Source organism: Chinchilla lanigera, unplaced genomic scaffold, assembly GCF_000276665.1.
Source record: "Chinchilla lanigera isolate Chin_1 unplaced genomic scaffold, ChiLan1.0 scaffold00055, whole genome shotgun sequence".
NCBI lineage: Eukaryota > Metazoa > Chordata > Mammalia > Rodentia > Chinchillidae > Chinchilla > Chinchilla lanigera.
The window spans coordinates 11,633,689-11,643,709 of NW_004955456.1; positions in this window are offsets into that span (position 1 = coordinate 11,633,689).

Below are 10,021 nucleotides of genomic sequence, written 5' to 3' on the forward strand. Positions count from 1 at the left end.
TGCATGTTCTCACTCCTATGCTGAAACTAAATTGGATCTCAAAGAAGTAGAGACTTGAATTGTAGTCTTTAGAGTCTGGGAAGGTTGTGGGGAAGGGAGGGATGAAGAGAGGATGGTTAGTGAGTACCGGGGTGCAATTAGATGGGGGACTAACTTCTAATGTTCTATAGCACAGTAGGATAAGTATAAGTAGCAAGAATTAATTGAATATTTCAAAGTAGTTAATAGAGAGGATTTTAAATGTTCCTAACACAAAGAAAGGATAGATGGCTGAGGCATAGATATACCAATTGCCCTGAATTGATCATTACACATTGTATATGCATATTGAAATGCTACATTACAACCCATAAAGATGTACAATTACTATATGCCAGTTAAAATGTGATTAAAATATTTACAGATAAACTATTTTTAAAAAATGTTCTTATAGAAAGAGAGAGAGAATAGGATAGAGGGGACAGGAATAAAAGCTAAATGTCTTTGACCGTACCCTATTAGGCTTGATCTTTTGACTTTTGAACTATATAAATATTATACATGACTGTAAAATCAAATTAATTAAAAAAGTAATTCCAAAATAAATGGCAGCGAATAAACTCTAAGTAAAAGGGAGGAAATGAATCATATGTATCTGGTTGGCAAAACAACATAGAGTAACTATTCCAAATGATTTTGGAATATAGTAATTTGACTATGCATCCTTAGTGTGGGACAGCCTAAGGACAAAAAAAATGGAGAAGAGTTAAACTGTTTTTGGTAATCTTATTTTTTGTGTGTGATTCCGGGGATCAAATCTTGGGCCAAGCACATGCTAGGCAAGTGTTCTGTAACTCAGCCACATTCCCATCAAGAGTTAACCCTATCGTTGATCATTGATACTATTATTTGGAAACTTTTGTATGCTGTATGGGACAAAAACTTAATAACTATGAAAGAGTTAAAAGAGTATCAGATAACATGGGAAATAAGATTTTGATGATAATAGTCAAGGAATTATTGTTATGTAAGGATGGAGGGAGGAAATGGGCAGAGGCAGAGATTCATCCTGAGTCGTTAATTTCTAAAACCAGGTGGGGTACATGGGAGTTCACTGTGTTCTCTCCATGTTGTACAGTCCTACAATTTTCTATATCTAAAGTTAAAAATGTTCTGGGGCTGGAGATTTAGCTCAGCGGCAAAGCGCCTGCCTGGAAAGCTCAAGGTCGTGAGTTTGATTGCTGGTACCGGAAGAAAAACAAAAACAAACAAACAAACAAAAAGTTAAAAATGTTTTATGGAGTAAAAATCCTTATCGAATTGCCTGCGGCTCGGTTTCCTTTTCCTTTCAGTTTTAAAGCTCTTTAGGCAATTTTAATGTGCAACCCAAATTCCAGAACATCCTTTAATTTTTCTTCCAACCTGACAACCTTTCCCCAGTGGGCTTTGGAATTCCGAACTGCTGGAGAGACTCCGTCCTGGGGAAAATCGCCCTCCCTTGTGTTTGATCTCATCTTGAAGCTTTTTCAGTTCTTCCAGTTTCAGGGTTGCGAGATCTATTTTTCTATTAGTTTTTCTAATTTCCCCAGCTGGTTTGAAGTTTCAGGAAGTTAATAGCCATTTTGTATTTGACTTATTTTGCCCTTGAGGCCTTGGAAGATGCCTTCCAATAATGAGCTGACCCATTTTAAGAGACAGGGTGTGGTTCTGAAGACTCCATTGTGCTCTTTCCTCCGAAAGGAAGTGCCCTTGTTCTGGGCAGAGCACTTAGTTAGGGTCAGTGTCAAGATACAGGATGCTCTAGTGTAGCAATCAGCACGGGAAGGAGGGGAGCAGGAAGTTCCCTAAGGGCCTCTCTGCTGCTCACCTGCTCAGAGTTTTGTGTTACACCCCCGAGCACCCTGGGGGAATGAAAAGGAAGGACTGTTTGCCCTGGAGCTGATGAACTCCCAGGAGGAACATGGACCCCAACACTGTCCTTTAGTCCCATGCACAAAATGCAACACAAAGACAGAACATCCCCGGTTATGGAAGGATGTTGGGTTTATCAGCTTAGTCTAGAGATGCTGGTTGTGTGCAGCCGTGCATTCAACACTGGACTAATCTTGACTCATTAATGTGCTACCATCATTGTGAAATTCATGCTCATATTTGAACAAGAGAGCCTACATTTTTACTTTTCAGTGGGCTCTGCAAATTTTGGTTAATCCAGAGCAGTGATTCTGAATATGACATCGATGGAGGCTCGGACCATCTCTTGATTAGACCCAAAAGTTTTGGTGCCAACTTTGAAGCCTTGAGAAGTGAGAGACCCAGAAATGGAGGGAAGGAGAGTTCAGTTTGTGAATGATCATTACAAGTATTTTTGCTACTTGCAGAAGGACGTTTTTGTTTAGCTCGGTTCCTGCTGAGTACATGTCAGCAAGGTAGAGATGGCAGGGAAGATCAGGTGTGATCAGTCTTAGAGATACACATGCATAGAAGACTCTACTATGGAAAGGGGTGTGTTACGGGAGGGCAGGGACATTGCAGGAACATTTTGCCGAGGGCTCTGAGCCCAGAGAAGCAGTAGGGTACATAGAGGAGTAGGTTCACACCTAGCTGGGCCAGCTCTGTCTTAACCCATTCTGGCAGACATGGCAGAACTCCTTTGGCCAGGTAGCCAAGAGACAGCTGAAATTCACTCTTACAGTTCTGGGAGCTGGAAGTCCAAGATCAAGGTGGCAGCAGACTCAGAATCTGGTGAAGGCCCACTTCTGGTTCATAGGTGGTTGTCTTCTCATGTGCCCTCTTGGTGGGAGGAATGAAGAAGCAGTCTGGAGTTACTTTTACAAGGTTCTCATTCAGGATGGTTCTGCCCTTATGGTCAAATCACCTCCCAAAGGCCCCACCTCCAAATACTATCAAACTGGAAATTAGATTTCAACATATGAATCTTGGGAGGGAGATTTTCAAATCTATAACAAACTCTGAACCAATTCTCTTTCCACTTCATGAGAGTCCTATTTTATAAAGAACCACTTAACAGACACCAACACACACAATTACATTTGTGTCTCACACACACACACTCAAAATTCTGGATCAACAGTGGTCCATCTATCTCTCATCTATCATCCCTCTATTTTTCTACTGTCTGTGTGCTACAGTACCTGGCTTCTATCATCAGTCTGTCCATCAGTGAAATCTGGAGTTTTAATAGCAAGATAGACAGACAGATCATGAATTCCCATAGTACAGGAGAAGGAGGCAGATGTTTAGGATCATGGTAGACAGAGATGAAAATTCCGGATAGTATCAGAAAACATGGGGCAGGTGCTAGTGGACCACTTAAAGCTGTCATTCGCTGAATCTTGACTTATTCTTGGAAACAAACCAGCTGCAATTGTTTCCTTCATTTCCCAATATGCCAGATAATATGATTTAATTAAGACAGACATTATTGAACATCATCAGAATAGCCAAAAATAACTTCCAAAAATTACTTTATAGCAGTTGTTCTCCAAGGGCTGTCCTTGGACCAGCAACGTCATCATCTAGGAACTTTGTGGGAACTGTGACTTACCAGGCCTTCCCCGAGCAGACTGAGTCAGAAACTAGTGGGGTAAGGCCAACACACTGCATTTTAAGAAGGCTTCTTGGGGCTGAAATCCATGGCAAGGTTGAGAATGACCGTTGCAAGATATCTCCTCAAGCACTGTGTGCCCTAGTGGATTCTGGAAGAATCTGGAACCTCACGATGAGCTCCTTACTGTGTACAGTGGAAGAACTCTCACACTCATTGCGTCTTTAGGCCTGATTACCACCTGGGCAGCCACACAGCCCCCTGGGTTACTTGCTTGTTTTTCCCAGCCTTTAAAACCTATTTCTTTAGGTTTCATTAAGCTAAGTCCACCTGGAAGAAAAGCAGAGGGATAAGAAATGGAAAGAGAAATATCACAGAGAGAGCCTTATGAGGAGAGGGACAAAGTGATAGACGGGGATATTTGGCTGATTTTTTGTCAGGTACTGTAGCCCACCTCTTTCTTTCATCTATCTATCTATCTATCTATCTATCTATCTATCTATCTATCTATCATTCTATCTATCTATCTTATCTATCTATCATCTATCTATCTATGTATCCATCTATTATACAAATATCTATCTATATGTCATCCATGGACCTATCCATTCATCATTCATCTATCAATCACCCATGAATTGATTGGTTAATCTATTATCTATCTATCTATCTATCTATCTATCCATCAGCTATCAGCTATGTATCGTTCATCTATTTTTCTACTATCTGTGTAGCTATAGTATCTATCTTCTATCATCAGTCTGTCCATCAGTGAACCTGTCTCATTTTCTGTCTACTTATGTCTGTCTACATATCTATGCATCTATGTATCTATCTATGTATCTACCTATATATCTATCTATCTATGTATGTATCTATTTATCTATCTATAATCTATATATCTTAAATGCAGGATAAAGGGGAAGCTGGAAGGGAGGAAGAAAAGGACTTGAGTAAATTTTTTAACCTCTCAGAACCTCAGATCCTTCAGAAGTCAATGAAGTGCATGTGGGGGTGTGCACGTGCAGAGGTGCTGCATTAGGTGAGTGCAGGTGTTATAACGTGGTGTCTGACCCACTCAAAAGGTGGTCAGTTCATGGCGATGGTAACTGAATCTGAGAGGAGAAGACCAGTATTAGGGGAGCAGAAGGGAAGGATGTGAGGAGGAGGAAAAAGAGAAGGCTGGAGGGGAGACAGCAGACAAGGTGTCTCATGTCTAAGAGTGAAGTTGATGACAGCTGGTGGGGTGGGTGGAGGTGACCTGGAACAAGTCAGAGACTGAGGACTGTGGAGGGGGATGTTGAAGGTGAGAAACCCAAGTGGCTTTATTATAAAATGCCTCAGAAACAAGGAGAAACACTTCATGGCAGCAATTAGAGAACATAAACGAATGTGTCTTCCAGTGAGTTGTATGTTTACATTTCAAGGAACAGAAATGAGCCAGGACTGCCTTGGGGCTGGGGTTGGTTCTCCCACGACTTTCCTACCCACTCCTGACCAAGTTGTGAAAATATCTACCTGCTTCTCTCTCGAGTTATTCTGCCAGCTAATTATCTGTAAAGATTCAAATAATGAACTGAAACTCCAAAGCTTTTTTATGGTCACCAGGGGAATATTAAATGGGGAGATTGGAAGCAAAATGAGTTGCCCCAATAGATTTTTGGGGGAGATTGATAAAAATCTGCTTTTAATTAAAAACATAAAGCAATAAGGCTTCGTAGGCATAAACAGGATGATCTTTGGGACTTGGTCCCATTGGAAATGCCTATGGATACCTCCTGGGATTCCAGTCTCTGCTGCCTGGCTTGTGGGCCTCTGGGAAGAGTGATTGATGGGTTGGCTGGAGTTTTGGCCAAAAGGCCTTGCTAATAGAAACACAAAAACAGAGGCTGTAATGCAGCTCAAGAGATGAAGTAATGGGCTTGTCTCTGTCTAGGTAGGGAATTCCGCCAAGCCCTGTGTTTTAAATAAAATGAGGCTTTTGTGGTTCTTGGCACGGACCTGCCAGTGCAGGCTAACATTGGCATCTGCATCCAAGGCTTTCCCTAGCATGGGGCTGCAGGGCTGATGTGGGCTCAGAGGCTACCCGAGGGCAAGGGAACTGGGCTCCAGGAACTGTCTACCGTCCAGCCTGCTTGTCTCTCAATAAAGGCATCTGCTTAGCTGCTGACTCAAAACCTAGGACTCAGCCTTGATTCCTCCCAGATTGTAAATCCATCTTCAGCCCATTTGTTTTTTTCCTACTCCACTCCTACCACCCCAGGCCTGCCACTGATATCTCTGACCTGGCCTCTACATGACCTTCTTAGTCCATCTTTCACTTTTCTTGCTCACTGCCTCACAATCTGTCTTTCTGCTAAACTGAGAGTGGTTATGTACGAAGTCCTCAGCAGGAAAGTCAGGACAGCTCAGTGCTTTAAATATGACTTGGGAAGCCAGATGACCTGGGTTGGAATTGTGGCTTCCACCACCTGCTTCAGGTGCTGGCTGCTCTCATCCCCCTTCACGTGTTAGAACAGGATTGAAAACATGCGATGCATGTCATACCTCTCACTCTATCTGTATAGCCTCTGACTTCTGGCTTGGACTTGTGAGAAACATCTCAGCAGCTCCTATGCACTTTCTGCATCTCCACCTGCTCCATTTCCTCAGGATCCTTTGTGCTGAATTGTGAATAACAGCAGAAGAACTCTGAGAGAATGATACTGAGATGAACTCAAAAAAGTCTGGAATCCACCAGGAAGGTCAAGCTGGGGAAAGGTGAGCCTGGACAGCAGGATTGATTGAAAAAGGCCAGACTTGGATCCTCTGCTAAACTATAGATAACCCAGAGCCCAGAATCCCTGTCTTTGACCTGGGCTGGGATGGGACAGACTGAAGAACAATGGGTAGAGGGAAGTAAGCATACTTGGAGAGGTAGGAACCAGCAAGTCCACGTCAACCAGAGAACCCAGCTGGGGGTTGGCATGCTGTTTTTTGGTTCATGTCCCCTTGAAATATTAAACTTCTACCCCTGAGATGATGCTATTAGGAGGCAGGGGCATTTGAGGCGGTGACTTGATCATGAGAACAGAGCGCTCAAACTGGGATTACTGCCCTTATAAAAGGGCTCCAGAGGGCTGCGTGATGCTCCTGCCATGTGAGAATTCAGACAGAAAGTGCCACGTATGAAACAGGAAATGGGCCCCCACCAGACACTGAATCTGTTCGTGCCTTGGTCTTGTATCTCTCAGCCTTCAAAACGGTGAGAAATAAATTGCGGCTGTTAGTGAGCCACTCAGACTTTGACATTTTGTTACAGTATTCTGAAAAGACCAAGACAAGAGTACTGGGCAGCTTGGAGCTGGGAGAAGGCCTGGTCTGAGATGCAGCAAGAAACCCAGGGGAGAGGGTATAGTAATTGCACAAGTAGGTATGAACCTCGACCTGAGCTGGGGCTGAGGTAGGGAGTAAGAGACACAGAAAAGAGACAGGAAATGTGCCACGCACAAGGGCTCCATCTATTCTGTTGACTCAGTGTGTACTGAGCACAGAGTAGGCACTCACTAAATATTTCTGAAATGAATGAATCCATAGGACTTGGCTACTTATGACATGTGGGGATGGGATTAGTCAGCTTCCCCACTATTGCAACAAATACTTGACACCCACAACTTACAGGAGACAGATAGTTGGCTCACCATTTCAGGGCATTCAGTCCATGGTCGGTTGGAGCCAAGGCAGAAACATGGTGAAAGGGTTTGGCAGAGGAAAGCTGCTCAGTTCACAGCGACCAGGAAGCAGAGCAGGGGGACAGAGGGGAAGGGGCCTGGATCCATATGTAATGCCCGAGGTCATGCCTCCTAGGTCCATCCAGACAAACCCAGAAGTGTACTTTACCAGTCCTCTAGGAAGCTACCAAATTAGACATAATCATTAATGGCAGCAAGGATGGGACCATTGACTTCAGTAAAGGATAGAGTAATAAGTGATACTCAAGGGGTGCAGGAAATCAGGGAAAGAGACAAAGGAGGGAACAAACAAACACAAAGCAGAAAGCAAAGAACAACTCAGCCAGAGGACAAAAAATAAAATCCACCATACATAGACAATATAGGCTCTGGCCCCTTGGGACTTCTAGACCAGTGGAGCACAGCTGGACCCTTCTAGGAGTAGAGTCCCAGCCTTACCTCCTACTGGCTGCATGATCTTGGGCAAATTACTTCATTGATGTCAGTACCTCAGTGTCCCCAGGTGGTTGTGAAATGTAACAAAGGGATATTTGGATAAGGTTCAGGCAGTAACTAGTCCATAGCAAGTGTTTCATACATTTGGCTGTTGCTGCTGTCCTGACTATAAGAGAAGAGCGCCTCAGAATGAGGTGTGTGCAATCACTTAGGAGCCAAGCTGGGACTATGGACACCGTGGGACATGGCTATAGCTGCTCTGATTGACTGTCTCCGAATTTAAGGTTCAGGAGAGAATGATGGAGCCATGTAGTCTGTGAGGCTGGGAGACAGGAAGAACTTTCAGAGGGGACAGGGGAGAGAAGAAGAGAGAGGGAAAGTTATTGTTTTTTTGTTTTTTTTTTTGGGGGGGAGGGGAAGTGATTGTTAATGAGGAGAAAACGGCTAGACTCCTGAGCCCCAAGAACACCAGGGAAGTAAACCCAGGGCTTCTGTAGTGAAGGTCCCTTTTGAAGGAGCAGAACAAATGTTCCCAAGCAAGAGAGCAACGAGATTTCCTGAATGCCCAAGGGGTGCTTAGTGGAAAACACTCCAGAGCTATGATTTCAACCAACAGCCGGAGCAGATGGGTTCAATAAAGCCAATGGTTATTTACATCAATGTGAAGACTGCATGTGTTTATTTCTGGCTCCTGGGGTCTGGAAAGGAAAAGGAATGATTGAAATGAAGAACGTGCTGAAAGGAAAAAATGGACAGTCTAACAAGAAAAAAATGTTCATGCTTAGTACAATCCCTTTCATCCCAGGGCCTCAGAGGGCTCAGTGAGATCTTCAAGCCTTCTGAAGACCTCAGACCCATTGCAACTGGGACCCAAGAAACAGCACAGGAAGTCACTTTCTTACAGTGAAGGGTGCACAGGACTGGGTGGGAAGTGGAAGAGTAGAGGGATGCCTACTCAGTGTGTGCTGGGAATTGAACTGTGCCCACCCTTTGTTAGCTGCGACACATCAGGCAAGACCAGAACCAATCTGTGCTTCTGTTCTCACATCTGTAAAGGGAGCAAACTAATCAAACATCCCTCACTAGGTAGCGTGACGTGTGTGTGTGTATGTGTGTGTGTGTGTGTGTGTGTGTGTGTGTGTGAGAGAGAGAGAGAGAGAGAGAGAGAGAGAGAGAGAGAGAGAAAGAGAGAGAGAAAGAAAGAAAGAGAGAGAGAGAGATACGGGAGACTGAACCCAGGACCTTCACACGAACTACATCTCCAGCCCTTTTAAATATTTTTTATCTGGAAGCAGGATCTCATTAAGTCACCAGGTTTCCCAGGCTGGGCTTCAACTTGCCATCCCCAGCCTCAGCCCTCCAGAGGGCCGGGGTGATAACAGGGCTGCACAGCTGCAGGTCTATTTGGTTCTGGGAGGAGGGGCCTTCTTGGCTGACTGAGCACTGTCACACCAGGGTGTGTTCCAGGGCAAGTAGGACTCAGAGACCAACACTGAAGCAGATTTTGTCTGGCTCTTTCCAGGGCTTGAGAATAGCACACACAGCATGACACAGCAAGCAGGGAAATTTGGTACCTTGAGGAACACTGTCATCCAGCTCAAGCTCCCGGAGCACTGGGCTGGGCAGTGCTGGCTTAATGGGGGAACAGAGCCCGCTGGAGAGCTTCTCAGAGACTGGTGGGATGCTGCAGCTATTGCTCCTGGCTTTAGGAAGTGGGATAGGATTTTTGGCCTGTGCATTTGGGGAAATGCCCTCTTTCCATTCAGGGACACAGCAACTGGCTCCTTTTTCTCCCCAGTGAGCCTTGTACTTGGCTGCTTAGTGCTGGATGTACAGGAGGCAGCACCAGAGCCCAGGAGAGTGGCTGTCCAGCAGGAAGGCTGATTCCCCTATAAATCTCTAAACTCCCACTTTTCTCAGGGGAGATGGGAACATTGAAAAGTGCATGCAGGGTTTCCTAAGTCTGCAAACGCCCTGTCTGCAGCAGCTCTTAGGGCTCCTTCTGAATCAGGGCCTACCAGACTTAATGCCAGAACATATCTGTTTAGATAGGACCTGGCAGGTCCTCAGATTGAGCATTTTCCCGGCTCTCTGAGGTTGCAAGTGCTCTGCCACAGCCTCACGACAGGAAAGCTGCCACCTGCTAGGGCACAGTCCTCAGATCCGGGTGCTGGGAGGCTAGACCCCACCAGCAGGTTGTCTTGGGTCACCTGGGAACCTCTAATCAGCTGGATAACATTGCTAAGTCAAGGGCTGCTCTCTTCCCTCTTTTTGCTATGTACAGTCCTGGGTTGTAGCCAGGTTTCTTTCC